At 46.2% G+C, this 26,758-nt stretch overlaps 8 non-coding genes and 38 pseudogenes across 8 annotated transcripts; all 46 read left to right on the top strand.

The window, feature by feature from the left end:
• Positions 1 to 202: 202 nt before the first annotated feature.
• Positions 203 to 321, top strand: LOC148263894 (5S ribosomal RNA). The gene has a single exon (XR_015820406.1). It is a non-coding gene; the product is annotated as a 5S ribosomal RNA (ribosomal RNA).
• A 563-nt stretch (positions 322 to 884) lies between these two features.
• LOC148263893 (5S ribosomal RNA) lies at positions 885 to 1,003 on the top strand. Its single transcript, XR_015820610.1, has one exon. It is a non-coding gene; the product is annotated as a 5S ribosomal RNA (ribosomal RNA).
• Positions 1,004 to 1,562: 559 nt separating this feature from the next.
• Positions 1,563 to 1,683, top strand: LOC148263892 (5S ribosomal RNA; annotated as a pseudogene).
• Positions 1,684 to 1,887: 204 nt separating this feature from the next.
• LOC148263891 (5S ribosomal RNA) lies at positions 1,888 to 2,006 on the top strand (annotated as a pseudogene).
• A 562-nt stretch (positions 2,007 to 2,568) lies between these two features.
• Positions 2,569 to 2,687, top strand: LOC148263890 (5S ribosomal RNA; annotated as a pseudogene).
• A 563-nt stretch (positions 2,688 to 3,250) lies between these two features.
• LOC148263889 (5S ribosomal RNA) lies at positions 3,251 to 3,369 on the top strand (annotated as a pseudogene).
• A 209-nt stretch (positions 3,370 to 3,578) lies between these two features.
• Positions 3,579 to 3,697, top strand: LOC148263888 (5S ribosomal RNA; annotated as a pseudogene).
• A 209-nt stretch (positions 3,698 to 3,906) lies between these two features.
• LOC148263887 (5S ribosomal RNA) lies at positions 3,907 to 4,025 on the top strand. The gene has a single exon (XR_015820731.1). It is a non-coding gene; the product is annotated as a 5S ribosomal RNA (ribosomal RNA).
• A 671-nt stretch (positions 4,026 to 4,696) lies between these two features.
• On the top strand, positions 4,697 to 4,815 carry LOC148263886 (5S ribosomal RNA; annotated as a pseudogene).
• A 560-nt stretch (positions 4,816 to 5,375) lies between these two features.
• LOC148263885 (5S ribosomal RNA) lies at positions 5,376 to 5,494 on the top strand (annotated as a pseudogene).
• Positions 5,495 to 6,053: 559 nt separating this feature from the next.
• Positions 6,054 to 6,172, top strand: LOC148263884 (5S ribosomal RNA; annotated as a pseudogene).
• Positions 6,173 to 6,727: 555 nt separating this feature from the next.
• On the top strand, positions 6,728 to 6,846 carry LOC148263883 (5S ribosomal RNA; annotated as a pseudogene).
• A 1,079-nt stretch (positions 6,847 to 7,925) lies between these two features.
• On the top strand, positions 7,926 to 8,043 carry LOC148263882 (5S ribosomal RNA; annotated as a pseudogene).
• Positions 8,044 to 8,247: 204 nt separating this feature from the next.
• LOC148263881 (5S ribosomal RNA) lies at positions 8,248 to 8,366 on the top strand (annotated as a pseudogene).
• A 209-nt stretch (positions 8,367 to 8,575) lies between these two features.
• LOC148263880 (5S ribosomal RNA) lies at positions 8,576 to 8,694 on the top strand (annotated as a pseudogene).
• Positions 8,695 to 9,253: 559 nt separating this feature from the next.
• On the top strand, positions 9,254 to 9,372 carry LOC148263879 (5S ribosomal RNA; annotated as a pseudogene).
• A 205-nt stretch (positions 9,373 to 9,577) lies between these two features.
• LOC148263878 (5S ribosomal RNA) lies at positions 9,578 to 9,696 on the top strand (annotated as a pseudogene).
• Positions 9,697 to 10,257: 561 nt separating this feature from the next.
• Positions 10,258 to 10,375, top strand: LOC148263877 (5S ribosomal RNA; annotated as a pseudogene).
• A 203-nt stretch (positions 10,376 to 10,578) lies between these two features.
• LOC148263876 (5S ribosomal RNA) lies at positions 10,579 to 10,697 on the top strand (annotated as a pseudogene).
• Positions 10,698 to 10,903: 206 nt separating this feature from the next.
• On the top strand, positions 10,904 to 11,022 carry LOC148263875 (5S ribosomal RNA). The gene has a single exon (XR_015820174.1). It is a non-coding gene; the product is annotated as a 5S ribosomal RNA (ribosomal RNA).
• A 205-nt stretch (positions 11,023 to 11,227) lies between these two features.
• LOC148263874 (5S ribosomal RNA) lies at positions 11,228 to 11,346 on the top strand (annotated as a pseudogene).
• Positions 11,347 to 11,908: 562 nt separating this feature from the next.
• On the top strand, positions 11,909 to 12,027 carry LOC148263873 (5S ribosomal RNA; annotated as a pseudogene).
• Positions 12,028 to 12,559: 532 nt separating this feature from the next.
• On the top strand, positions 12,560 to 12,678 carry LOC148263872 (5S ribosomal RNA; annotated as a pseudogene).
• A 561-nt stretch (positions 12,679 to 13,239) lies between these two features.
• On the top strand, positions 13,240 to 13,358 carry LOC148263871 (5S ribosomal RNA; annotated as a pseudogene).
• A 205-nt stretch (positions 13,359 to 13,563) lies between these two features.
• Positions 13,564 to 13,682, top strand: LOC148263870 (5S ribosomal RNA; annotated as a pseudogene).
• Positions 13,683 to 14,243: 561 nt separating this feature from the next.
• Positions 14,244 to 14,362, top strand: LOC148263869 (5S ribosomal RNA; annotated as a pseudogene).
• A 209-nt stretch (positions 14,363 to 14,571) lies between these two features.
• Positions 14,572 to 14,690, top strand: LOC148263868 (5S ribosomal RNA; annotated as a pseudogene).
• Positions 14,691 to 15,253: 563 nt separating this feature from the next.
• On the top strand, positions 15,254 to 15,372 carry LOC148263867 (5S ribosomal RNA; annotated as a pseudogene).
• A 206-nt stretch (positions 15,373 to 15,578) lies between these two features.
• On the top strand, positions 15,579 to 15,697 carry LOC148263866 (5S ribosomal RNA; annotated as a pseudogene).
• An 857-nt stretch (positions 15,698 to 16,554) lies between these two features.
• On the top strand, positions 16,555 to 16,673 carry LOC148263865 (5S ribosomal RNA; annotated as a pseudogene).
• Positions 16,674 to 17,912: 1,239 nt separating this feature from the next.
• Positions 17,913 to 18,031, top strand: LOC148263864 (5S ribosomal RNA; annotated as a pseudogene).
• Positions 18,032 to 18,236: 205 nt separating this feature from the next.
• LOC148263863 (5S ribosomal RNA) lies at positions 18,237 to 18,353 on the top strand (annotated as a pseudogene).
• A 207-nt stretch (positions 18,354 to 18,560) lies between these two features.
• Positions 18,561 to 18,679, top strand: LOC148263862 (5S ribosomal RNA; annotated as a pseudogene).
• Positions 18,680 to 18,888: 209 nt separating this feature from the next.
• Positions 18,889 to 19,007, top strand: LOC148263861 (5S ribosomal RNA). Its single transcript, XR_015820917.1, has one exon. It is a non-coding gene; the product is annotated as a 5S ribosomal RNA (ribosomal RNA).
• A 207-nt stretch (positions 19,008 to 19,214) lies between these two features.
• LOC148263860 (5S ribosomal RNA) lies at positions 19,215 to 19,333 on the top strand (annotated as a pseudogene).
• A 1,242-nt stretch (positions 19,334 to 20,575) lies between these two features.
• On the top strand, positions 20,576 to 20,694 carry LOC148263859 (5S ribosomal RNA; annotated as a pseudogene).
• Positions 20,695 to 20,898: 204 nt separating this feature from the next.
• Positions 20,899 to 21,017, top strand: LOC148263858 (5S ribosomal RNA). Its single transcript, XR_015820995.1, has one exon. It is a non-coding gene; the product is annotated as a 5S ribosomal RNA (ribosomal RNA).
• A 561-nt stretch (positions 21,018 to 21,578) lies between these two features.
• LOC148263857 (5S ribosomal RNA) lies at positions 21,579 to 21,696 on the top strand (annotated as a pseudogene).
• A 204-nt stretch (positions 21,697 to 21,900) lies between these two features.
• On the top strand, positions 21,901 to 22,019 carry LOC148263856 (5S ribosomal RNA; annotated as a pseudogene).
• Positions 22,020 to 22,776: 757 nt separating this feature from the next.
• LOC148263855 (5S ribosomal RNA) lies at positions 22,777 to 22,895 on the top strand. The gene has a single exon (XR_015820167.1). It is a non-coding gene; the product is annotated as a 5S ribosomal RNA (ribosomal RNA).
• Positions 22,896 to 23,454: 559 nt separating this feature from the next.
• LOC148263854 (5S ribosomal RNA) lies at positions 23,455 to 23,573 on the top strand (annotated as a pseudogene).
• Positions 23,574 to 24,132: 559 nt separating this feature from the next.
• LOC148263853 (5S ribosomal RNA) lies at positions 24,133 to 24,251 on the top strand (annotated as a pseudogene).
• A 209-nt stretch (positions 24,252 to 24,460) lies between these two features.
• Positions 24,461 to 24,579, top strand: LOC148263852 (5S ribosomal RNA). The gene has a single exon (XR_015821050.1). It is a non-coding gene; the product is annotated as a 5S ribosomal RNA (ribosomal RNA).
• A 991-nt stretch (positions 24,580 to 25,570) lies between these two features.
• On the top strand, positions 25,571 to 25,687 carry LOC148263851 (5S ribosomal RNA; annotated as a pseudogene).
• Positions 25,688 to 26,221: 534 nt separating this feature from the next.
• LOC148263850 (5S ribosomal RNA) lies at positions 26,222 to 26,339 on the top strand (annotated as a pseudogene).
• Positions 26,340 to 26,544: 205 nt separating this feature from the next.
• On the top strand, positions 26,545 to 26,663 carry LOC148263849 (5S ribosomal RNA; annotated as a pseudogene).
• The last annotated feature ends 95 nt before the right edge of the window (positions 26,664 to 26,758 follow it).

Raw genomic sequence — 26,758 nt, 5'->3', positions numbered from 1 at the left:
TTTTGCAGATAATTCTCTCGAGGATACGCGCGACTTGAATTATGGTCCTCAGGTTTATTCGCAAATGTGAGTCACGGCACCATAGCATTTTACTTGATATTAGAACGAGAACTGGAGGTGCAGTGAGCACTCACAAGGAAACAAATGACGGAAGGGGGAAGAAAGGAGAAGGAGTTTATGTATTTGCAGCGCGAAATTAAACAGGTGCGATCATACCAGCACTAATGCACCGGATCCCATCAGAACTTCGCAGTTAAGTGTGCTTGGGCGAGAGTAGTACTAGGATGGGTGACTTCTTGGGAAGTCCTCGTGTCGCACTAATTTTTTTTTTCAGACGGGTCGTTCGACATTATGCGCGACTGGAACTAGGGTTCGCTGGTTTATACGCAAATGTGAGTCAAGAAGCAGGGGCATTTTGATTGATATTAGAACGAGAATAAGAGATGCAGAGTGCACGCACAAGGAAACAAATGACGGGAGGGGGGATGGAGGGAGAAAAAGTGTATGTATTTGCAGCGCAGAATGAAACATGAGCAATCATACCAGCACCAATGCAACAGATTCTATAAGAACTCCGCAGGTTAAGGGTGCTTGGGCGAGAGAAGCACTAGGATGGGTGACCTCCTGCGAAGTCCTTATATTTCACTCATTTTCTTAGGAACTCCTCGTGTTGCACCCATTTTTTTGCAGATGATTCTTTCGACGATACGCGCGACTTGAATTATGGTCCTCAGGTTTATTCGCAAATGTGAGTCACGGCATCGTAGCATTTTACTTGATATTAGAACGAGCACGGGAGGTGCAGTGCGCACGCACAAGGAAACAAATGATGGGAGGGGGAAGAAAGGAGAAGGAGTTTATGTTTTTGCAGCGCAGAATTAAAAAGGTGCGATCATACCAGCACTAATGCACCGGATCCCATCAGAACTTCGTAGTTAAGTGCGCTTGGGCGAGAGTAGTACTCGGATGGGTGACCTCCTGGGAAGTCCTCGTGTCGCACCAATTTTTTTTCAGACGGGTCTTTCAACGTTACGCGCGACTGGAACTGGGGTCCGCTAGTTTATACGCAGATGTGAGTCAAGAAGCAGGGGCATTTTAATCGATATTATAACGAGAAGGAGAGGTGCAGTGTGAACGCACAAGGAAACAATTGACGGGAGGGGGAAGAAAGGAGAAGCGGTGTATGTTTTTGCAGCGCGAAATTAAACAGGTGCGATCATACCAGCACTAAAGCCCCGGATCCCATCAGAACTCTACAGTTTAGTGTGCTTGGGCGAGAGTAGTACTCGGATGGGTTACCTCCTGCGAAGTCCTTATATTTCACTCATTTTCTTGGGAGGTCTTCGTGTTGCACCCATCTTTTTGCAGATGATTATTTCGACGTTACGCGCGACTTGATTTATGGTACGCAGGTTTATTCACAAATGTGAGTCACGACGCCGTGACATTTTACTTGATATTAGAACGAGTACAGGAGGTGCAGTGCGCACGCACAAGGAAACAAATGACGGGAGAATGATGAAAAGAGAAGGAGTGTTTGTATTTGAAGCGCAAAATTAAACAAGTGGCATCATACCAGCACAAATGCACTAGATCCCATCAGAACTCTGTAGTTAAGTGTGCTTGGGCGAGTGTAGTACTCGGATGGGTGACCTCCTGGGAAGTTCTCGTTTTGCACCCATTTTTTTTTCAGATGTGCCGTTCGACGTTACGCGCAACTTTAATTATGGTCCGCAGATTTATTCGCAAATGTGAGTCACGGCACCGTGGCATTTTACTTGATATTTGAACGAGAACGAGAGGTGCAGTGCGCACGCACAAGGAAACAAATGACAGGAGGGGGAAGAAATGAGAAGGAGTTTATGTATTTGCAGCGTGAAATTAAACAGGTGCGATCATACCAGCACTAATACTCCGGATCCCATTAGAACTCCACAATTAAGTGTGCTTGGGCGAGAGTAGTACTCAGATGGGTGACATCCTGGGAAGTCCTCGTGTCGCACTAAATTTTTGTTTAGACGGGTCGTTCGATGTTACGCGTGACTGGAACTAGGGTCCATTGGTTTATACGCAAATGTGAGTCAAGAAGCCGGGACATTTTATTCGATATTAGAATGAGAAGGAGAGATGTAGAGTGCACGCACAAGGAAACAAATGACGGGAGGGGTGATGGAGGGAGAAAAAGTGTATGTATTTGCAGCGCAGAATGAAACATGAGCAATCATACCAGCACTAATGCAACGGATTCTATCAGAACTCCGCAAGTTAAGGGTGCTTGGGCGAGAGTAGCACTAGGATGGGTGACCTCCTGCGAAGTCCTTTTATTTCACCCATTTTCTTAGGAAGTCCTCGTGTTGCACCCATTTTTTTGTAGATGATTCTTTCATCGATACGCGCAAATTGAATTATGGTCCTCAGGTTTATTCGCAAATGTGAGTCACGGCACCGTAGCATTTTACTTGATATTAGAACGAGCACGGGAGGTGCAGTGCGCACGCACAAGGAAACAAATGACGGGAGGGGGAAGAAAGGAGAAGGAGTTTATGTATTTGCAGCGCGAAATTAAACAGGTGCGATCATACCAGCACTAATGCACCGGATCCCATCATAACTCTGCAGTTAAGTGTGCTTGGGCGAGAGTAGTACTCGGATGGGTGACCTCTTGGAAAGTCCTCGTGTCGCACTAATTTTTTTTTTCAGACGGGTCGTTCGACGTTATGCGCGACTGGAACTAGGGTTCGCTAGTTTATACGCAAATGTGAGTCAAGAAGCAGGGGCATTTTAATTGATATTAGAAAGAGAAGGAGAGATGTAGAGTGCACGCACAAGGAAACAAATGACGGGAGGGGGGATTGAGGGAGAAAAAGTGTATGTATTTGCAGCGGAGAATGAAACATGAGCAATCATACCAGCACCAATGCAACGGATTCTATAAGAACTCCGTAGGTTAAGGGTGCTTGGGCGAGAGAAGCACTAGGATGGGTGACCTCCTGCGAAGTCCTTATATTTCACCCATTTTCTTAGGAAGTCCTCGTGCTGCACCCATTTTTTTGCAGATGATTCTTTCGACGATACGCGCGACTTGAATTATGGTCCTCAGGTTTATTCGTAAATGTGAGTCACGGCATCGTAGCATTTTACTTGATATTAGAACGAGCACGGGAGGTGCAGTGCACCCGCACAAGGAAACAAATGATGGGAGGGGGAAGAAAGGAGAAGGAGTTTATGTATTTGCAGCGCGGAATTAAACGGGTGCGATCATACCAGCACAAATGCACTGGATCCCATCAGAACTCCGCAGTTAAGTGTGCTTTGGCGAAAGTAGTACAATGATGGGTTACCTCCTGGGAAGTTCTCGTGTTGCACCTATTTTCTTTTTTTTAGATGTGTCGTTCGACGTTACGCGCGACCTTAATTATGGTCCGCAGATTTACTCGCAAATGTGAGTCACGGCGCCGTGGCATTTTATTTGATATTTAAACGAGAACGAGAGGTGCACTGCGCACGCACAAGGAAATAAATGACGGGAGGGGGAATAAAGGAGAAGGATTTTATGTATTTGCAGCGCGGAATTAAAGAGGTGCGATCATACCAGCACAAATGCACCGGATCCCATCAGAACTCCGCAGTTAAGTGTGCTTTGGCGAAAGTAGTACAATGATGGGTTACCTCCTGGGAAGTTCTCGTGTTGCACCCATTTTCTTTTTTTCAGATGTGCCGTTCGACGTTACGCGCGACTTTAATTATGGTCCGCAGATTTATTCGCAAATGTGAGTCACGGCGCCGTGGTATTTTACTTGATATTTGAACAAGAACGAGAGGTGCAGTGCACACGCACATGGAAACAAATGACGGGAGGGGGAAGAAAGGAGAAGGAGTTTATGTATTTGCAGCGCGAAATTAAACAGGTGCGATCATACCAGCACTAATGCACCGGATCCCATCAGAACTTCGCAGTTAAGTGTGCTTGGGCGAGAGTAGTACTCGGATGGGTGACCTCTTGGGAAGTCCTTGTGTTGCACTAATTTTTTTTTTCAGACGGGTCGTTCGACGTTACGCGCGACTGGAAGTGTGCTTGGGCGAGAGTAGTACTCGGATGGGTGACCTCTTGGGAAGTCCTTGTGTTGCACTAATTTTTTTTTTCAGACGGGTCGTTCGACGTTACGCGCGACTGGAATTAGGGTCCACTGGTTTATACGCAAATGTGAGTCAAGAAGCAGGGGCATTTTAATCGATATTAGAAGGAGAATGAGAGATACAGAGTGCACGCACAAGGAAACAAATGACGGGAGGGGGGATGGAGGGAAAAAATGTGTATGTATTTGCAGCGCAGAATGAAACATGAGCAATCATACCAGCACCAATGCAACCGATTCTATCAGAACTCCGCAAGTTAAGGGTGCTTGGGCGAGAGTAGCTCTAGGATGGGTGACCTCCTGCGAAGTCCTTATATTTCAACCATTTTCTTAGGAACTCCTCGTGTTGCACCCATTTTTTTGCAGATGATTCTTTCGACGATACGCACGACTTGAATTATGGTCCTCAGGCTTATTCGCAAATGTGAGTCACGGCACCGTAGCATTTTACTTGATATTAGAACAAGAACGGGAGGTGCAGTGCGCACGCACAAGGAAACAAATGACGGGTGGGGGAAGAAAGGAGAAGGAGTTTATGTTTTTGCAGCGCAGAATTAAAAGGTTGCGATCATGCCAGCACTAATGCACCGGATCCCATCAGAACTTCGCAGTTTAGTGCGCTTGGGCGAGAGTAGTACTCGGATGGGTGACCTCTTGGGAAGTCCTCGTGTCGCACCAATTTTTTTCCAGACGGGTCGTTCGACGTTACGCGCGACTGAAACTGGGGTCCGCTGGTTTATACGCAAATGTGAGTCAAGAAGCAGGGGCATTTTAATCGATATTATAACGAGAATGAGAGGTGCAGTGTGAACACACAAGGAAACAATTGATGGGAGGGGGAGGGAAGGAGAAGGAGTGTATGTATTTGCAGCGCAGAATGAAACATGAGCAATCATACCAGCACCAATGCAACGGATTCTATCAGAACTCCGCAAGTTAAGGGTGCTTGGGCGAAAGTAGCTCTAGGATGGGTGACCTCCTGCGAAGTCCTTATATTTCAACCATTTTCTTAGGAACTCCTCGTGTTGCACCCATTTTTTTGCAGATGATTCTTTCGACGATACGCGCGACTTGAATTATGGTCCTCAGGTTTATTCGCAAATGTGAGTCACGGCACCGTAGCATTTTACTTGATATTAGAACGAGCACGGGAGGTGCAGTGCGCACGCACAAGGAAACAAATGACGGGAGGGGGAAGAAAGGAGAAGGAGTTTATGTTTTTGTAGCGCAGAATTAAAAGGTTGCGATCATGCCAGCACTAATGCACCGGATCCCATCAGAACTTCGCAGTTTAGTGCGCTTGGGCGAGAGTAGTACTCGGATGGGTGACCTCTTGGGAAGTCCTCGTGTCGCACCAATTTTTTTTCAGACGGGTCGTTCGACGTTACGCGCGACTGAAACTGGGGTCCGCTGGTTTATACGCAAATGTGAGTCAAGAAGCAGGGGCATTTTAATCGATATTATAACGAGAATGAGAGGTGCAGTGTGAACGCACAAGGAAACAATTGATGGGAGGGGGAGGGAAGGAGAAGGAGTGTATGTATTTTCAGCACGAAATGAAACAAGTGCGATCATACTAGCACTAATGCAGCGGATTCTATCAGAACTCCGTAGGTAAGGGTGCTTCGGTGAGAGTAGTACTAGCATGGGTTACCTCCCGCGAAGTCCTTATATTTCACTCATTTTCTTGTGAAGTCCTCGTGTTGCACCCATTTTTTTGCAGATGATTCTTTCGACGATACGCGCGACTTGAATTATGGTCCTCAGGTTTATTCGCAAATGTGAGTCATGGCACCGTAGCATTTTACTTGATATTAGAACGAGCACGGGAGGTGCAGTGCGCACGCACAAGGAAACAAATGACGGGAGGGGGAAGAAAGGAGAAGGAGTATATGTATTTGCAGCGCGAAATTAAACAGGTGCGATCATACCAGCACTATTGCCCTGGATCCCATTAGAACTCTGCAGTTAAGTGTGCTTGGGCGAGAGTAGTACTCGGATGGGTGACCTCCTGGGAAGTCCTTGTGTTGCACCAATTTTTTTTCAAACGGGTCGTTCGACATTACGCGCGACTGGAACTATGGTCCGCTGGTTTATACGCAAATGTGGGTCAAGAATCAGGGGTATTTTAATCGATATTAGAACGAGAAAAAGAGGTGCAATGTGAACGCACAAGGAAACAAGTGATGGGAGGGGGGGAGGGAAGAAGGAGTGTATGTATTTTCAGCATGAAATTAAACAGTGGTCATACCAGCACAAATGCATCAGATTCTATCAGAACTCCGTAGGTAAGGGTGCTTGGGCGAGAGTAGTACTAGCATGGGTTACCTCCTGCAAAGTCTTTATATGTCACCCATTTTCTTGTGAAGTCCTCGTGTTACACCCATTTTTTTGCAGATGATTCTTTCGACGTTACGCGCGACTTGAATTATGGTCCTCAAGTTTATTTGCAAATGTGAGTCACGGCACCGTAGCATTTTACTTGATATTAGAACGAGCACGGGAGGTGCAGTGGGCACGCACAAGGAAACAAATGACGGGAGGGGGAAGAAAGGAGAAGGAGTTTATGTATTTGCAGCGCGAAATTAAACAGGTGCGATCATACCAGCACTATTGCCCTGGATCCCATCAGAACTCTGCAGTTAAGTGTGCTTGGGCGATAGTAGTACTCGGATGGGTGACCTCCTGGGAAGTCCTTGTGTTGCACCAATTTTTTTTCAAACGGGTCGTTCGACATTACGTGCGACTGGAACTATGGTCCGCTGGTTTATATGCAAATGTGGGTCAAGGATCAGGGGTATTTTAATCGATATTAGAACGAGAAAAAGAGGTGCAATGTGAACGCACAAGGAAACAAGTGATGGGAGGGGGGGAGGGAAGAAGGAGTGTATGTATTTTCAGCATGAAATTAAACAGCGGTCATACCAGCACTAATGCATCGGATTCTATCAGAACTCCGTAGGTAAGGGTGCTTGGGCGAGAGTAGTACTAGCATGGGTTACCTCCTGCAAAGTCTTTATATGTCACCCATTTTCTTGTGTAGTCCTCGTGTTACACCCATTTTTTTGCAGATGATTCTTTCGACGTTACGCGCGACTTGAATTATGGTCTTCAGGTTTATTCGCAAATGTGAATCACGACGCTGTAGCATTTTACTTGATATTAGAACGAGAACGGGAGTTGTAGTGCGCACGCACAAGGAAACAAATGACGGGAGGGGGAAGAAAGGGGAATGAGTTTATGTATTTGCAGCGCAAAATTAAACAGGTGCGATCATACCAGTACTAATGCACCGGATCCCATCAGAACTCTGCAGTGCAGTGTGAACGCACAAGAATCAGGGATATTTTAATCGATATTAGAACGAGAAGGAGAGGTGCAGTTTGAACGCACAAGGAAAGAAATGATGGGAGGGGGGGAGGGAAGAAGGAGTGTATGTATTTTCAGCACGAAATTAAACAGGTGCACTCACACCAGCACAAATGCACCGAATCCCATCAGGACTCCGCAGTTAAGTGTGCTTTGGCGAAAGTAGTACAATGATGGGTTACCTCCTAGGAAGTTCTCGTGTTGCACCCATTTTCTTTTTTTCAGATGTACCGTTCGACGTTACGCGCGACTTTAATTATGGTCTGCAGGTTTATTCACAAATGTGAGTCACGGCGCCGTGGCATTTTACTTGATATTTGAACGAGAACGGGAGGTGCAGTGCGCACGCACAAGGAAACAAATGATAGGAGGAGGAAGAAAAGAAAAGGAGTGTATGTATTTGAAGCGCAAAATTAAACAAGTGGCATCATACCAGCACTAATGCACTGGATCCCATCAGAACTCTGCAGTTAAGTGTGCTTGGGCGAGAGTAGTACTCGGATGGGTGACCTCATGGGAAGTCCTCGTATCGCAACAATTTTTTTTCAGATGAGTCGTTCGACGTTACGCGCGACTGGAACTATGGTCTGCTGGTTTATACGCAAATGTGAGTCAAGAATCAGGGGCATTTTAATTGATATTAGAACGAGAATGAGAGGTGCAGTGTGAACGCACAAGGAAACAAATGATGGGAGGGGGGGAGGGAAGAAGTAGTGTATGTATTTTCAGCACGAAATTAAACAGGTGCACTCACACCAGCACAAATGCACTGGATCCCATCAGAACTCCGCAGTTAAGTGTGCTTTGGCGAAAGTACTACAATGATGGGTTACCTCCTGGGAAGTTCTCGTGTTGCACCCATTTTCTTTTTTTCAGATGTGCCGATCGACCTTACGCGCGACTTTAATTATGGTCCGCATATTTATTTGCAAATGTGAGTCATGGCACCGTGGCATTTTACTTGATATTAGAACGAGAACGGGAGGTGCAGTGCGCACGCACAAGGAAACAAATGACGAGAGGGGGAAGAAATGATAAGGAGTTTATGTATTTGCAGCGCGGAATTAAACGGGTGCGATCATACCATCACTAATGCACCGGATCCCATCAGAACTCCGCAGTTAAGTATGCTTGGGCGAGAGTAGTTCTCGGATGGGTGACCTCTTGGGAAGTCCTCGTGTCGCACCAATTTTTTTTCAGACTGGTCGTTCGACGTTACGCTCGACTGGAACTGGGGTCCGCTGGTTTATACGCAATTGTGAGTCAAGAAACAAGGGCATTTTAATCAATATTAGAACGAGAAGGAGAGGTGCAGTGTGAACGCACAAGGAAACAATTGATGGGAGGGGGAGGGAAGGAGAAGGAGTGTATATATTTTCAGCACGAAATGAAACAGGTGCGATCATACCAGCACTAATGCAACGGATTCTAGCAGAACTCCGTAGGTAAGGGTGCTTGGGCGAGAGTTGTACTAGCATGGGTTACCTCCTGCGAAGCCCTTATATTTCACCCATTTTCTTGTGAAGTCCTCGTGTTGCACCCATTTTTTTGCAGATGATTCCTTCGACGTTACGCGCGATTTGAATTATGGTTCTCAGGTTTATTCGCAAATGTGAGTCACGGCGCTGTAGCATTTTACTTGATATTAGAACGAGAACGGGAGGTGCAGTGCGCACGCACAAGGAAACAAATGACGGGAGGGGGAAGAAAGGGGAATGAGTTTATGTATTTGCAGCGCAAAATTAAACAGGTGCGATCATACCAACACTAATGTACCGGATCCCATCAGAACTCCGCAGTGAAGTGTGCTTGGGCGAGATTAGTACTCGGATGGGTGACCTCCTGGGAAGTCCTCGTGTCGCACCAATTTTTTTTCAGATGGGTCATTCGACGTTACGCGCTTCTGGAACTAGGGTCTGCTGGTTTATACGCAAATGTGAGTCAAGAAGCAGGGGCATTTTAATCGATATTAGAACGAGAATGAGAGGTAAAGTGTGATCGCATAAGGAAACAAATGACGGGAGGGGGAAGAAAGGAGAAGGAGTGTATGTATTTGCAGCGCAAAATTAAACAGGTGAGATCATACCAGCACTAAAGCTCCGGATCCCATCAGAACTCCGCAGTTAAGTGTGCATGGGCGAGAGTAGTACTCGGATGGGTGACCACTTGGGAAGCCCTCGTGTTGCACTAATTTTTTTTCGGATGGGTTTTTCGACGTTACGCGCGAATGGAATTATAAACCGTTGGTTCATTTGCAAAGGTGAGTCACGTTGCCGGGGCATATTACTTGATATTAGAACGAGAAAGAGAGATGCAGAATGCACGCACAAGGAAACAAATGACGGGAGGGGGGATGGAAGGAGAAAGAGTGTATGTATTTGTAGTGCAGAATGAAACATGAGGGATCATACCAGCACTAATGCAACGGATTCTATCAGAACTCCGCAATTAAGGGATCTTGGGCGAGAAAAGTACTCGGATGGGTGACCTCCTGCGAAGTCCTTATATTTCACCCATTTTTTTGGGAGGTCCTCGTGTTGCACCCATCATTTTGCAGATGATTCTTTCGACGTTACGTGCGACTTGATTTATGGTCCGCAGATTTATTCGCAAATGTGAGTCACGGCGCCGTGGCATTTTACTTGATATTAGAACGAGTACGGGAGGTGCAGTGCGCACGCACAAGGAAACAAATGGCGGGATGAGGAAGAAAAGAGAATGAGTGTATGTATTTGAAGCGCAAAGTTAAACAAGTGGCATCATACCAGTATTAATGTGCTGGATCCCATCAGAACTCTGCAGTTAAGCGTGCTTGGGCGAGAGTAGTACTCGGATGGGTGACCTCTTGGGAAGTCCTCGTATTGCAACAAGTTTTTTTCAGATGGGTCGTTCGACGTTACGCGCGACTGGAGCTATGGTCCGCTGGTTTATACGCAAATGTGAGTCAAGAATCAGGGGCATTTTAATCGATATTAGAACGAGAAGGAGAGGTGCAGTGTGAACGCACAAGGAAACAAATGATGGGATGGGGGAGGGAAGAAGGAGTGTGTGTATTTTCAGCACGAAATTAAATAGGTGCGGTCACACCAGCACAAATGCACCGGATCCCATCAGAACTTCGGAGTTAAGTGTGCTTTGGCGTAAGTAGTAAAATGATGGGTTACCTCCTGGGAAGTTCTCGTGTTGCACCCATTTTCTTTTTTTCAGATGTGCCGTTCGACGTTACGTGCGACTTTAATTATGGTCCACAGATTTATTCGCAAATGTGAGTCACGGCGCCGTGGCATTTTAATCGATATTTGAACGAGAATGAGAGGTGCAGTGTGAACACACAAGGAAACAAATGACGGGAGGGGGAAGAAAGGAGGAGTATATGTATTTGCAGCGCGAAATTAGAGAGGTGCGATCACAGCAGCACTAATGCACCGGATCCCATCAGAACTCCGTAGTTAAGTGTGCTTGGGCGAGAGTAGTACTCGGATGGGTGACCACCTGGGAAGCCCTCGTGTTGCACCTATTTTTTTTCAGATGGGTTGTTCGATGTTACACGCGAATGGAATTATAAACAGCTAGTTCATTTGCAAAAGTGAGTCACGGTGCCGGGGCATATTACTGGATATTAGAACGATAAAGAGAGATGTAGAGTGCACGCACAAGGAAACAAATGACGGGAGGGGGAAGAAAGGAGAAGGAGTTTATGTATTTGCAGCGCAAAATTAAACAGGTGTGATCATACCAGCACTAATGCACCGGATCCCATCAGAACTCTGCAGTTAAGTGTGCTTGGGCGAGAGTAGTACTTGGATGGGTGACCTCCTTGGAAGTCCTCATGTCGCATTAATTTTTTTTTCAGACGGGTCGTTCGACGTTACACGTGACTAGAGCTAGGGTCCACTGGTTTATACGCAAATGTGAGTCAAGAAGCAGAGGCATTTTAATCGATATTAGAACGAGAAGGAGAGATGCAGAGTGCAGGCACAAGGAAACAAATGACGGGAGGGGGGATAGAGGGAGAAAAAGTGTATGTATTTGCAGCGCAGAATGAAACATGAGCAATCATACCAGCACGAATGCAACGAATTCTATCAGAACTCCGCAAGTTAAGGGTGTTTGGGTGAGAGTAGCACTAGGATGGGTGACCTCCTGCGAAGTCTTTAAATTTCACCCATTTTCTTAGGAAGTCCTCGTGTTGCACCCATTTTTTTGCAGATAATTCTTTCGACGATACGCGCGACTTGAATTATGGTCCTCAGGTTTATTCGCAAATGTGAGTCATGACACCTTAGCATTTTACTTGATATTAGAACGGGCACGGGAGGTGCAATGCGTACACACAAGGAAACAAATGACGGGAGGGGAAAGAAAGGAGAAGGAGTTTATGTATTTGCAACACGGAATTAAAGGGGTGCGATCATACCAGCACTAATGCGCCGGATCCCATCAGAACTCCGCAGTTAAGTGTGCTTGGGCGAGAGTAGTACTCGGATTGGTGACCTCCTGAGAAGTCCTCGTGTCGCACCAATTTTTTTTCAGACGGGTCGTTCGACGTTACGCGTGACTGGAACTATGGTCCGCTAGTTTATACGCAAATGTGAGTCAAGAATCAGGGGCATTTTAATCGATATAAGAATGAGAAGGAGAGGTGCAGTGTGAACACACAAGGAAACAAATGATGGGAGGAGGGGAGGGAAGAAGGAGTGTATGTATTTTCAGCACAAAATTAAACAGGTGCGGTCACACCAGCACAAATGCACCGGATCCCATCAGAACTCCGCAGTTATGTGTTCTTTAGCGAAAGTAGTACAATGATGGGTTACCTCCTGGGAAGTTCTCGTGTTGCTCCCATTTTCTTTTTTTCAGATGTGCCGTTCGACGTTACGCGCGACTTTAATTATGGTCCGCAGATTTATTCGCAAATGTGAGTCACGGCACCGTGGCATTTTACTTGATATTTGAACGAGAACGAGAGGTGCAGTGCGCACGCACAAGGAAACAAATGACGGGAGGGGGAAGAAAGGAGAAGGAGTTTATGTATTTGCAGCGCGAAATTAAACAGGTGCAATAATACCAGCACTAATGCACCGGATCCCATCAGAACTCCGCATTTAAGTGTGCTTGGGCGAGAGTAGTACTCGGATGGATGACCTCCTGGGAAGTCCTTGTGTCGCACTAATTTTTTTTTAGACGGGTCGTTCGATGTTACGCGCGACTGGAACGAGGGTCCACTAGTTTATACGCAAATGTGAGTCAAGAAGCAGGGGCATTTTAATCGTTATTACAACGAGAAGGAGAGATGCAGAGTGCATGCACAAGGAAACAAATGACGGGAGGGGGGATGGAGGGAGAAAATGTGTATATATTTGCAGCGCAGAATGAAACATGAGCAATCATACCAGCACCAATGCAACGGATTCTATCAGAACTCCACAAGTTAAGGGTGCTTGGGCGAGAGTAGCACTAGGATGGGTGACCTCATGCGAAGTCCTTATATTTCACCCATTTTCTCAGGAAGTCCTCGTGTTGCACCCATTTTTTTGCAGATGATTCTTTCGACGATACGCGCGATTTGAATTATGGTCCTCAGGTTTATTCGCAAATGTGAGTCACGGCACCGTAGCATTTTACTTGATATTAGAACGAGCACGGGAGGTGCAGTGCGCACGCACAAGGAAACAAATGACAGGAGGGGGAAGAAAGGAGAAGGAGTTTATGTATTTGTAGCGCGGAATTAAAGGGGTGCGATCATACCAGCACTAATGCACCGGATCCCATCAGAACTCTACAATTAAGTGTGCTTGGGCGAGAGTAGTACTCGGATGGGTGACCTCCTGGGAAGTCCTAGTGTCGCACCAATTTTTTTTCAGACGGGTCGTTTGACGTTATGCGCGACTGGAACTGGGCTCTGCTGGTTTATACGCAATTGTGAGTCAAGAAGCAGGGGCATTTTAATCGATATTAGAACGAGAAGGAGAGGTGCAGTATGAACGCACAAGGAAACAATTGAGGGGAGGGGGAGGGAAGGAGAAGGAGTGTATGTATTTTCAGCAGGAAATGAAACAGGTGCGATCATACCAGCACTAATGCATCGGATCCCATGAGAACTCCGCAGTTTAGTGTGCTTGGGCGAGAGTAGTACTCGGATGGGTGACCTGCTGGGAAGTCCTCGTGTCGCACTAATTTTTTTTTAGACGGGTCGTTCGACGTTACACGCGACTGGAACAAGCGTCCACTGGTTTGTACGCAAATGTGAGTCAAGAAGCAGGGTCATTTTAATTGATATTAGAACGAGAAAGAGAGATGCAGAGTGCACGCACAAAGAAACAAATGACGGGAGGGGGAATGGAGGGAGAAAAAGTGTATGTATTTACAGCGCATAATGAAACATGAGCAATCATACCAGCACCAATGCAACGGATTCTATCAGAACTCCGCAAGTTAAGGGTGTTTGGGCGAGAGAAGCACTAGGATGGGTGACCTCCTGCGAAGTCCTTATATTTCACCCATTTTCTTAGGAAGTCCTCGTGTTGCACCCATTTTTTTGCAGATGATTCTTTCGACGATACGCGCGACTTGAATTATGGTCCACAGGTTTATTCGCAAATATGAGTCACGGCACCGTAGCATTTTACTTGATATTAGAACGAGCACGGGAGGTGCAGTGCGCACGCACAAGGAAACAAATAACGGGAGGGGGAAGAAAGGAGAAGGAGTTTATGTATTTGCAGCGCGGAATTAAACGGGTGCGATCATACCAGCACAAATGCACCGGATCCCATCAGAACTCCGCAGTTAAGTGCGCTTTGGCGAAAGTAGTACAATGATGGGTTACCTCCTCGGAAGTTCTCGTGTTACACCCATTTTCTTTTTTTCAGATGTACCGTTCGACGTTACGCGCGACTTTAATTATGGTCCGCAGATTTATTAGCAAATGTGAGTCACAGCGCCGTGGCATTTTACTTGATATTTGAACGAGAACGAGAGGTGCAGTGCGCACATACAAGGAAACAAATGATGGGAAAGGGAAGAAAGGAGAAGGAGTTTATGTATTTACAGCGCGAAATTAAACAGTTGCGATCATACCAGCACTAATGCACCGGATCCCATCAGAACTCCGCAGTTAAGTGTGCTTGGGTGAGAGTTGTACTCGGATATGTGACTTCCGGGGAAGTCCTCTTGTTGCACTAATTTTTTTTTTCAGACGGGTCGTTCGACGTTATGCGCGACTGGAACTAGGGTCCACTGGTTTATACGCAAATGTGAGTCAAGAAACAGGGGCATTTTAATCGATATTAGAACGAGAAGGAGAGATGCAGAGTGCACGCACAAGGAAACAAATGACGGGAGGGGGGATGGAGGGAGAAAAAGTGTATTTATTTGCAGCGCAGAATGAAACATGAGCAATCATACCAGCACCAATGCAACCGATTCTATCAGAACTCTGCAAGTTAAGGGTGCTTGGGTGAGAGTAGCACTAGGATGGGTGACCTCCTACGAAGTCCTTCTATTTCACCCATTTTCTTGTGAAGTCCTCGTGTTGCACCCATTTTTTTGCAGATGATTCTTTCGACGATACGCGCGACTTGAATTATGGTCCTCAGGTTTATTCACAAATGTGAGTCACGGCACCGTAGCAATTTACTTGATATTAGAACGAGCACGGGAGGTGCAGTGCGTACGCACAAGGAAACAAATGGCAGGAGGGGGAAGAAAGGGGGAGGAGTTTATGTATTTGCAGCGCGAAATTGAACGGGTGCGATCATACCACAACTAATGCACCGGATCCCATCAGAACTCCAGAGTCAAGTGTGCTTGGGCAAGAGTAGTACTCGGATGGGTGACCTCCTGGGAAGTCCTCGTGTCGCAACAATTTTTTTTTCAGACGGGTCGTTCGACGTTACGCGCGACTGGAATTAGGGTTCGCTGGTTTATACGCAAATGTGAGTCAAGAAGCAGGGGCATTTTAATCGATATTAGAACGAGAATGAGAGGTGCAGTGTGAATGCACAAGGAAACAATTGACGGGAGGGGGAAGAAAGGAGAAGGAGTGTATTTATTTGCTGCGCGAAATTAAACAGGTGCGATCATACCAGCATTAAAGGCCCGAATCCCATCAGAACTCCGCAGTTAAGTGTGCTTGGGCGAGACTCGTACTCGGATGGGTGACCACTTGGGAAGCCCTCGTGTTGCACCTATTTTTTTCGGATGGGTTGTTCGACGTTACGCGCGAATGAAAATATAAACCGCTGGTTCATTTGCAAAGGTGAGTCACGGTGCCGGGGCATATATTACTTGATATTAGAACGAGTACGGGAGGTGCAGTGCGCACGAACAAGGAAACAAATGACGGGAGGAGGAAGAAAAGAGATGGAGTGTATGTATTTGAAGCGCAAAATTAAACAAGTGGCATCATACCAGCACTAATGCACTGGATCCCATCAGAACTCTGCAGTTAAGTGTGCTTGGGCTAGAGTAGTACTCGGATGGGTGACCTCTCTGAAAGTCCTCGTATCGCAACAATTTTTTTTCAGATGGGTCGTTCGACGTTATGCGCGACTGGAACTATGGTCCACTGGTTTATATGCAAATGTGAGTCAAGAATTAGGGGCATTTTAATCGATATTAGAACGAGAAGGAGAGGTGCAGTGTGAACGCACATGGAAACAAATGATGGGAGGGGGGGAGGGAAGAAGGAGTGCATGTATTTTCAGCAAAAAATTAAACAGGTGCGGTCACACCAGCACAAATGCACCGGATCCCATCAGAACTCCGCAGTTAACTGTACTTTGGCGAAACTAGTACAATGATGGGTTACCTCCTGGCATGTTCTCGTGTTGCACCCATTTTCTTTTTTTCAGATGTGCCGTTCGACGTTACGCGCGACTTTAATTATGGTCCGCAGATTTATTCGAAAATGTGGGTCACGACACCGTGGCATTTTACTTAATATTTGAACGAGAACGAGAGGTGCAGTGCGCACGCACAAGGAAACAAATGACGGGAAGGAGAAAAGAGGAGAAGGAGTTTATGTATTTGCAGCGCAAAATTAAACAGGTGTGATCATACCAGCACTAATGCACCGGATCCCATCAGAACTCTGTAGTTAAGTGTGCTTGGGAGAGAGTAGTACTCGGATGGGTGACCTCCTGGGAATTCCTAGTGTTGCACTAATTTTTTTTTTAGACGGGTCGTTCGACGTTACGCGCGACTGGAACTAGGGTCCACTGGTTTATACGCAAATGTTAGTCAAGAAGTAGGGGCATTTTAATCGATATTAGAACGAGAAGGAGAGATGCAGAGTGCACGCACAAGGAAACAAATGACGGGAGGGGGGATGGAGGGAGAAAAAGCGTATGTATTTGCAGCGCAGAATGAAACATGAGCAATCATACCAGCACCAATGCAACGGATTCTATCAGAACTCTGCAAGTTAAGGGTGCTTGGGCGAGAGTAGCACTCGGATGGGTGACCTCCTGCGAAGTCCTTATATTTCACCCATTTTCTTGGGAGGTCCTCGTGTTGCACCCATCTTTTTGCAGATGATTCTTTCGACGTTACGCGCGACTTGATTTATGGTCCGCAGGTTTATTCACAAATGTGAGTCACGGCGCCGTGGCATTTTACTTGATATTAGAACGAGTACGGGAGGTGCAGTGCGCACGCACAAGGAAACAAATAATGGGAGGAGGAAGAAAAGAGAAGGAGTGTATGTATTTGAAGCGCAAAATTAAACAAGTGGCATCATACAAGCGCTAATGCACTAGATCCCATGAGAACCCTGCAGTTAAGTGTGCTTGGGCGAGAGTAGTACTCGGATGGGTGATCTCCTGGGAAGTCCTCGTGTCGCAATAATTTTTTTTCAGACGGGTCGTTCGACGTTACTCGCGACTGGAACTCGTGTTCGCTGGTATAAACGCAAATGTGAGTCAAGAAGCAGGGGCATTTTAATCGATATTAGAACGAGAAGGAGAGGTGCAGTGTGAACGCACAAGGAAACAATTTATGGGAGAATGAGGGAAGGAGAAGGAGTGTATGTATTTTCAGCACGAAATGAAACAGGTGCTATCAAACCAGCACAAATGCAATGGATTCTATCAGAACTCCATAGGTAAGGGTGCTTTGGCGAGAGTAGTACTAGCATGGGTTACCTCCTGCGAAGTCCTTATATTTCACCCATTTTCTTGTGAAGTCCTCGTTTTGCACCCATTTTTTGCAGATGATTCTTTCGACGTTACGCGCAACATGAATTATGGTCCTCAGGTTTATTCGCAAATGTGAGTCACGGCGCTGTAGCATTTTACTTGATATTAGGACGAGAATGGGAGGTGCAGTGCGCACGCACAAGGAAACAAATGACGCGAGGGGGAAGAAAAGGGAATGAGTTTATGTATTTGCAGCGCGAAATTAAACAGGTGGGATCATACCAGCATTAATGCACCGGATCCCATCAGAACTCCGTAGTGAAGTGTGCTTGGGCGAGATTAGTACTCGGATGGGTGACCTCTTAGGAAGTCCTCGTGTCGCACAAATTTCTTTTCAGACGGGTTGTTCGACGTTACGTGCGTCTGGAGCTAGGGTCCGCTAGTTTATACGCAAATATGAGTCAAGAAGCAGGGGCATTTTAATCGATATTAGAATGAGAATGAGAGGTGAAGTGTGAACGCACAAGGAAACAAATGACAGGAGGGGGAAGAAAGGAGAAGGAGTGTATGTATTTGAATCGCAAAATTAAACAAGTGACATCATACCAGCACTGATGCACTGGATCCCATCAGAACTCTGCAGTAAAGTGTGCTTGGGCGAGAGTAGTACTCGGATGGGGGACCTCTTGGGAAGTCCTCGTATCGCAACAATTTTCTTTCAGATGGGTCGTTCGACGTTACGCGCGACTGGAACTATGGTCCGCTGGTTTATACTCAAATTTGAGTCAAGAATCAGGGGCATTTTAATCGATATTAGAATGAGAAGGAGATGTGCAGTGTGAACGCACAAGGGAACAAATGATGGGAGGGGGGGGAGGGAAGAAGGAGTGTATGTATTTTCAGCACAAAATTAAACAGGTGCGGTCACACCAGCACAAATGCACCGGATCCCATCAGAACTTCGCAGTTAAGTGTGCTTTGGCGAAAGTAGTACAATGATGGGTTACCTCCTAGGAAGTTCTCGTGTTGCACCCATTTTCTTTTTTTCAGATGTGCCGTTCGACGTTACGCGCGACTTTAATTATGGTCCGTAGATTTATTCGCAAATGTGAGTCACGGCGCCGTGGCATTTTACTTGATATTTGAACGAGAACGGGAGGTGCAGTGCGCACGCACAAGGAAACAAATGACGGGAGGGGGATGAAAGGAGAAGGAGTTTATGTATCTGCAACGCGAAATTAAACTGGTGCGATCATACCAGCACTAATGCACCGGATCCCATCAGAACTCCGCAGATAAGTGTGCTTGGGCGAGAGTAGTACTCGGATGGGTGACCTTTTGGGAAGTCCTCGTGTCGCACTAATTTGTTTTTTCAGACGGGTCGTTCGACGTTACGCACGACTGGAACTAAGGTCCACTGGTTTATACGCAAATGTGAGTCAAGAAGCAGGGGCATTTTAATCGATATTAGAACGAGAATGAGAGATGAAGTGTGAACGCACAAGGAAACAAATGACAGGAGGGGGAAGAAAGGAGAAGGAGTGTATGTATTTGCAGCGCGAAAGTAAACAGGTACGATCATACCAGCACTAAAGCTCCGGATCCCATCAGAACTACGCAGTTAAGTGTGCTTGGGCGAGCATAGTACTCGGATGGGTGACCACTTGGGACGCCCTCGTGTTGCACCTATTTTTTTTCGGATGGGTTGTTCGACGTTATGCGCGAATAGAATTATAAACCGCTGGTTCATTTGCAAAGATAAGTCACGGTGCCGGGGCATATTACTTGATATTAGAACGAGAAAGAGAAATGCATAGTGCACGCACAAGGAAACAAATGACGGGAGGGGGGATGGGAGGAGAAAGAGTGTATGTATTTGCAGTGCAGAATGAAACATAGAGATCATACCAGCACTAATGCAACGGATTCTATCAGACCTCCGCAGTTAAGGGTGCTTGGGCGAGAAAAGTACTCGGATGGGTGACCTTCTGCGAAGTCCTTATATTTCACCCATTTTCTTGGGAGGTCCTCGTGTTGCACCCATCTTTTTGCATATGATTCTTTCGACGTTACGCGTGACTTGATTTATGGTCCGCAGGTTTATTCGCAAATGTGAGTCACGGCGCCGTGGCATTTTACTTGATATTAGAACGAGTACGGGAGGTGCAGTGCGCACGTACAAGGAAACAAATGAAGGGAGGATGAAGAAAAGAGAAGGAGTGTATGTATTTGAAGCGCAAAATTAAACAACTGGCATCATACCAGCACTAATGCACTGGATCCAATCAGAACTCTGCAGTTAAGTGTGCTTTGGCGAAAGTAGTACAATGATGGGTTACCTTCTGAGAAGTTCTCGTGTTGCACCCATTTTTTTTTTTCAGATGTGCCGTTCGACGTTACACGCGACTTTAATTATGGTCCGCAGATTTATTCGCAAATGTGAATCACGGCGCCGTGGCATTTTACTTTATATTTGAACGAGAACGAGAGGTGCAGTGCGCACGCACAAGGAAACAAATGACGAGAGGGGGAAGAAAGGAGAAGGAGTATGTTTTTGCAGCGCGAAATGAAACAGGTGCGATCATACCAGCACTAATGCAACGGATTTTATCAGAACTCTGTAGGTAAGGGTGCTTGGGCGAGAGTAGTACTAGCATGGGTTACCTCCTGCGAAGTCCTTATATTTCACCAATTTTCTTGCGAAGTCCTCGTGTTGCACCCATTTTCTTTTTTTCAGATGTGCCGTTCGACGTTACGCGCGACTTTAATTATGGTCTGCAGATTTATTCGCAAATGTGAGTCACGGCGCCATGGCATTTTACTTGATATTTGAACGAAAACGACAGGTGCAGTGCGCACGCACAAAAAAGCAAATGACGGGAGGGGGAAGAAAGGGGAATGAGTTTATGTATTAGTAGCGCAAAATTAAATAGTTGCGATCATACCAGCACTAATGCACCGGATCCCATCAGAACTCTGCAGTGAAGTGTGCTTGGGCGAGATTAGTACTCGGATGGATGACCTCCTGGGAAGTCCTCGTGTCGCACCAATTTTTTTTCAGACGGGTCGTTCGACGTTACGCGTGTCTGGAACTATGGTCCGCTGGTTTATAAGCAAATGTGAGTCATGAAGCAGGGGTGTTTTAGTCGATATTAGAACGAGAATGAGAGGTGAAGTGTGAACGCACAAGGAAACAAATGATGGGAGGGGAAGAAAGGAGAAGAAGTGTATGTATTTGCAGCGTAAAATTAAACAGGTGCGATCATACCAGCACTAAAGCTCCGGATCCCATCAGAACTCTGCAGTTAAGTGTGCTTGGGCGAGAGTAGTACTCGGATGGGTGACCACTTGGGAAGCCCTCGTGTTGCACCTATTTTTTTTCGGATGGGTTGTTCGACATTACGCGCAAATGGAATTATAAACCGCTGATTCATTTGCAAAGTTGAGTCACGGTGCCGGGGCATATTACTTGATATTAGAACGAGAAAGAGAGATGTAGAGTGCACGCACAAGGAAACAAATGATGGGAGGGGGGATGGAAGGAGAAAGAGTGTATGTATTTCCAGTGCAAAATGAAACATGAGGGATCATACCAGCACTAATGCAACAGATTCTATCAGAACTCTGCAGTTAAGGGTGCTTGGGCGAGAAAAGTACTCGGATGGGTGACCTCCAATGAAGTCCTTATATTTCACCCATTTTCTTGGAAGGTCCTCGTGTTGCACCCATCTTTTTGCAGATGATTCTTTCGACGTTACGGGCGACTTGATTTATGGTCCGCAGATTTATTCGCAAATGTGAGTCACGGCGCCGTGGCATTTTACTTGATATTAGAACGAGTACGGGAGGTGCAATGTGCACGCACAAGGAAACAAATAACGGGATGAGGAAGAAAAGAGAATGAGTGTATATATTTGAAGCGCAAAATTAAACAAGTGGCATCATACCAGCACTACTGCACTGGATCCCATTAGAACTTTGCAGTTAAGTGTGCTTGGGCGAGAATAGTACTCGGATGGGTGACCTCTTGGGAAGTCCTTGTATCGCAACAATTTTTTTTCAGATGGGTCATTCGACGTTACGCACGACTAAAACTACGGTCCGCTGGTTTATACGCAAATGTGAGTCAAGAATCAGGGGCATTTTAATCGATATTAGAACGAGAAGGAGAGGTGCAGTGTGAACGCACAAGGAAACAAATGATGGGAGGGGGGGAGGGAAGAAGGAGTGTATGTATTTTCAGCACCAAATTAAACAGGTGCGGTCACACCAGCACAAATGCACCAGATCCCATCAGAACTCCGAAGTTAAGTGTGCTTTGGCAAAAATAGTACAATGATGGGTTACCTCCTGGGAAGTTCTCGTGTTACACCCATTTTCTTTTCTTCAGATGTGCCGTTCGACGTTACGTGCGACTTTAATTATGGTCCGCAGATTTATTCGCAAATGTGAGTCACGACGCTGTGGCATTTTACTTGATATTTGAACGAGGACAAGAGGTGCAGTTAAGTGTGTTTGGGCAAGAGTTGTACTCGGATGGGTGACCTCTTGGGAAGTCCTCGTGTCGCAACAATTTTATTTCAGACAGGTCGTTCGATGTTACGCGCGACTGGAACTAGGGTCCGCTGGTTTATACGCAAATGTGAGTCAAGAAACAGGGGTATTTTAATCGATATTAGAACGAGAATCAGAGGTGCAGTGTGAACGCACAAGGAAACAATTGACGGGAGGGGGAAGAAAGGAGAAGGAGTGTATGTTTTTGCAGCGCGAAATGAAACAGGTGCGATCATACCAGCACTAATGCAACGGATTCTATCAGAACTCCGTAGGTAAGGGTGCTTGGGTGAGACTAGTACTAGCATGGTTTACCTCCTGCGAAGTCCTTATATTTCACCCATTTTCTTGTGAAGTCCTCGTGTTGCACCCATTTTTTTGCAGATGATTCTTTCGACGTTACGCGCGACTTGAATTATGGTCCTCAGGTTTATTCGCAAATGTGAGTCACGGTGCTGTATTATTTTACTTGATATTAGAAAGAGAACGGGAGGTGCAGTGCGCACGCACAAGGAAACAAACGACGGGAGGGGGAAGAAAGGGGAATGAGTTTATGTATTTGGAGCGCAAAATTAAACAGGTGCGATCATACCAGCACTAATGCACCGGATCCCATCAGAACTCCGCAGTGAAGTGTGCTTGGGCGAGATTAGTACTCGGATGGGTGACCTCCTAGGAAGTCCTCGTGTCGCACCAATTTTTTTTCAGACAGGTCGTTCGACGTTACACGCGTCTGGAACTAGGGTCCGCTGGTTTATACGCAAATGTGAGTCAAGAAGCAGGGGCATTTTATTCGATATTAGAACGAGAAGGAGAGCTGCAGTGTGAACGCACAAGGAAACAATTGATGGGAGGGGGAGGGAAGGAGAATGAGTGTATGTATTTTCAGCACGAAATGAAACAGGTTCGATCATACCAGCACCAATGCAACGGATTCTCTCAGAACTCCGTAGGTAAGGGTGCTTGGGCGAGAGTAGTACTAGCATGGGTTACCTCCTGCGAAGTCCTTATATTTCACCCATTTTCTTGTGAAGTCCTCGTGTTGCACCCATTTTTTTGCAGATGATTCTTTCGACGTTACGCACGACTTGAATTATGGTCCTCAGGTTTATTCGCAAATGTGAGTCTTGGCGCTGTAGAATTTTACTTGATATTAGAACGAGAACGGGAGGTGCAGTGCGCACGCACAAGGAAACAAATGACGGGAGGGGGAAGAAAGGGGAATGAGTTTATGTATTTGCAGAGCAAAATTAAACAGGTGCGATCATACCAGCACTAATGCACCGGATCCCATCAGAACTCCGCAGTTATGTGTGCTTTGGCGAGAGTAGTACTCGGATTGGTGACCTCTTGGGAAGTCCTCGTGTCGCACCAATTTTTTTTCAGACGGGTCGTTCGACGTTACTTGCGATTGGAACTAGAGTCCGCTTGTTTATACGCAAATGTGAGTCAATAAGCAGGAGCATTTTAATCGATATTAGAACGAGAAGGAGAGGTGCAGTGTGAACGCACAATGAAACAATTTATGGGAGGGGGAGGGAAGGAGAAGGAGTGTATGTATTTTCAGCACGAAATGAAACAGGTACGATCATACCAGCACTAATGCAACAGATTCTATCAGAACTCCGTAGGTAAGGGTGCTTGGGCGAGAGTATTACTAGCATGGGTTACCCCCTGCGAAGTCCTTATATTTCACCCATTTTCTTGTGAAGTCCTCTTGTTGCACCCATTTTTTTGCAGATGATTCTTTCGACGTTACGCGCGACTTGAATTATGGTCCTCAGGTTTATTCGCAAATGTGAGTCACGGGGCCGTGGCATTTTACATGATATTAGAACGAGAACGGGAGGTGCAGTGCGCACGCAAAAGGAAACAAATGACGGGAGGGGGAAGAAAGGGGAATGAGTGTATGTATTTGCAGCGCGAAATTAAACAGGTGCTATCATACCAGTACAAATGCACCGGATCCCATCAGAACTCCGCAGTTAAGTGTGCTTTGGCGAAAGTAGTACAATGATGGGTTACCTCGTGGGAAGTTCTCGTGTTGCACCCATTTTTTTTTTTTCAGATGTGCCGTTCGACGTTACGCGCGACTTTAATTATGGTCCGTAGATTTATTCGCAAATGTGAGTCACGGCGCCGTGGCATTTTACTTGATATTTGAACGAGAACGGGAGGTACAGTGCGCACGCACAAGGAAACAAATGACGGGTGGGGGAAGAAAGGAGAAGGAGTTTATGTATTTGCATCGCGAAATTAAACAGGTGCGATCATACCAGCACTAATGCACCGGATCCCATCAGAACTCCGCAGTTAAGTGTGTTTGGGCGAGAGTAGTACTCGGATGGGTGACCTCTTGGGAAGTCCTCGTGTCGCACCAATTTTTTTTCAGACGGGTCGTTCGATGTTACGCGCGACTCGAACTAGGGTCCGCTGGTTTATACGCAAATGTGAGTCAAGAAACAGGGGCATTTTAATCGATATTAGAACGAGAAGGAGAGGTGCAGTGTGAACGCACAAAGTCCTCGTGTCGCACAAATTTTTTTTCAGACTGGTCGTTCGACGTTACACGCGTCTGGAACTAGGGTCCGCTGGTTTATACGCAAATGTGAGTCAAGAAGTAGGGGCATTTTAATCGATATTAAAACGAGAATGAGAGGTGAAGTGTGAACGCACAATGAAACAAATGACGAGAGGGGGAAGAAAGGAGGAGTGTATGTATTTGCAGCGCGAAATTAAAGAGGTGCGATCATAGCAGCACTAAAGCCCCGGATCCCATCAGAACTCCGCAGTTAAGTGTGCTTGGGCGAGAGTAGTACTCGGATGGGTTGTTCGATGTTACGCGCGAATAGAATTATAAACCGCTGGTTCATTTGCAAAGTTGAGTCACGGTGCCGGAGCATATTTCTTGATATTAGAACGAGAAAGAGAGATGCAGAGTGCACGCACAAGGAAACAAATGACGGGAGGGTGAATGGGAGGAGAAAGAGTGTATGTATTTGCAGTGCAGAATGAAACATGAGGGATCATACCAGCACTAATGCAACGGATTCTATCAGAACTCCGCAGTTGAGGGTGCTTGGGCGAGAAAAGTACTCGGATAAGTGACCTCCTGCGAAGTCCTTATATTTCGCCCATTTTCTTGGGAGGTCCTCGTGTTGCACCCATCTTTTTGCAGATGATTCTTTCAACGTTACGCGCGACTTGATTTATGGTCCGCAGGTTTATTCGCAAATGTGAGTCACGGCGCCGTGGTATTTTACTTGATATTAGAACGAATACGGGAGGTGCAGTGCGCACGCACAAGGAAACAAATGACAGGAGGAGGAAGAAAAGAGAAGGAGTGTATGTATTTGAAGCGCAAAATTAAACAAGTGGCATCATACCAGCACTAATGCACTGGATCCCATCAGAACTCTGCAGTTAAGCGTGCTTGGGCGAGAGTAGTACTCGGATGGATGACCTCTTGGGAAGTCCTCGTATCACAACAATTTTTTTTCAGATGGGTCGTTCGACGTTATGCGCGACTGGAACTATGGTCCGCTGGTTTATACGCAAATGTGAGTCAAGAATCAGGGGTATTTTAATCGATATTAGAACGAGAATGAGAGGTGCAGTGTGAACGCACAAGGAAACAAATGATGGGAGGGGGGGAGGGAAGAAGGAGTGTATGTATTTTCAACACGAAATTAAACAGGTGCGGTCAAACCAGCACAAATGCACCGGATTTCATCAGAACTACGCAGTTAACTGTGCTTTGGCGAAAGTAGTACAATGATGGGTTACCTCCTGGAAAGTTCTCGTGTTGCACCCATTTTCTTTTTTTCAGATGTGCCGTTCGACGTTATGCGCGACTTTAATTATGGTCCGCAGATTTATTCGCAAATGTGAGTCACGGCGCCGTGGCATTTTACATGATATTTGAACGACAACGAGAGGTGCAGTGCACACGCACAAGGAAACAAATGACGGGAGGGGGAAGAAAGGAGGAGGAGTTTATGTATTTGCAGCGCAAAATTAAACAGCTGCGATCATACCAGCACTAATGCACCGGATCCCATCAGAACTCCGCAGTTAAGTGTGCTTGGGCAAGAGTAGTACTCGGATGGTGACCTCTTGGGAAGTCCTCGTGTCGCACTAATTTTTTTTTCAGACAGGTCGTTCGACGTTACGCGCGATTGGAACTAGGGTCCACTGGTTTATACGCAAATTTGAGTCAAGAAGCAGGGGCATTTTAATCGATATTAGAACGAGAAGGAGAGGTGCAGTGTGAACGCACAAGGAAACAAATGATGGGAGGGGGGGAGGGAAGAAGGAGTGTATGTATTTTCAGCACGAGATTAAATAGGTGCGGTCACACCAGCACAAATGCACCGGATCCCATCAGAACTCCGCAGTTAAGTGTGCTTTGGCGAAAGTAGTACAATGATGGGTTACCTCCTGGGAAGTTCTCGTGTTGCACCCATTTTCTTTTTTTTAGATGTGCCGTTCGACGTTACGCGCGACTTTAATTATGGTCCGCAGATTTATTCGCAAATGTGAGTAAAGAAGCAGGGGCAT

Source organism: Carica papaya, chromosome 5 (assembly GCF_054855325.1).
Source record: "Carica papaya isolate Zhongbai chromosome 5, ASM5485532v1, whole genome shotgun sequence".
Classification (NCBI taxonomy): Eukaryota; Viridiplantae; Streptophyta; class Magnoliopsida; order Brassicales; family Caricaceae; genus Carica; species Carica papaya.
This window is presented reverse-complemented; position numbering and strand designations above follow the sequence as displayed.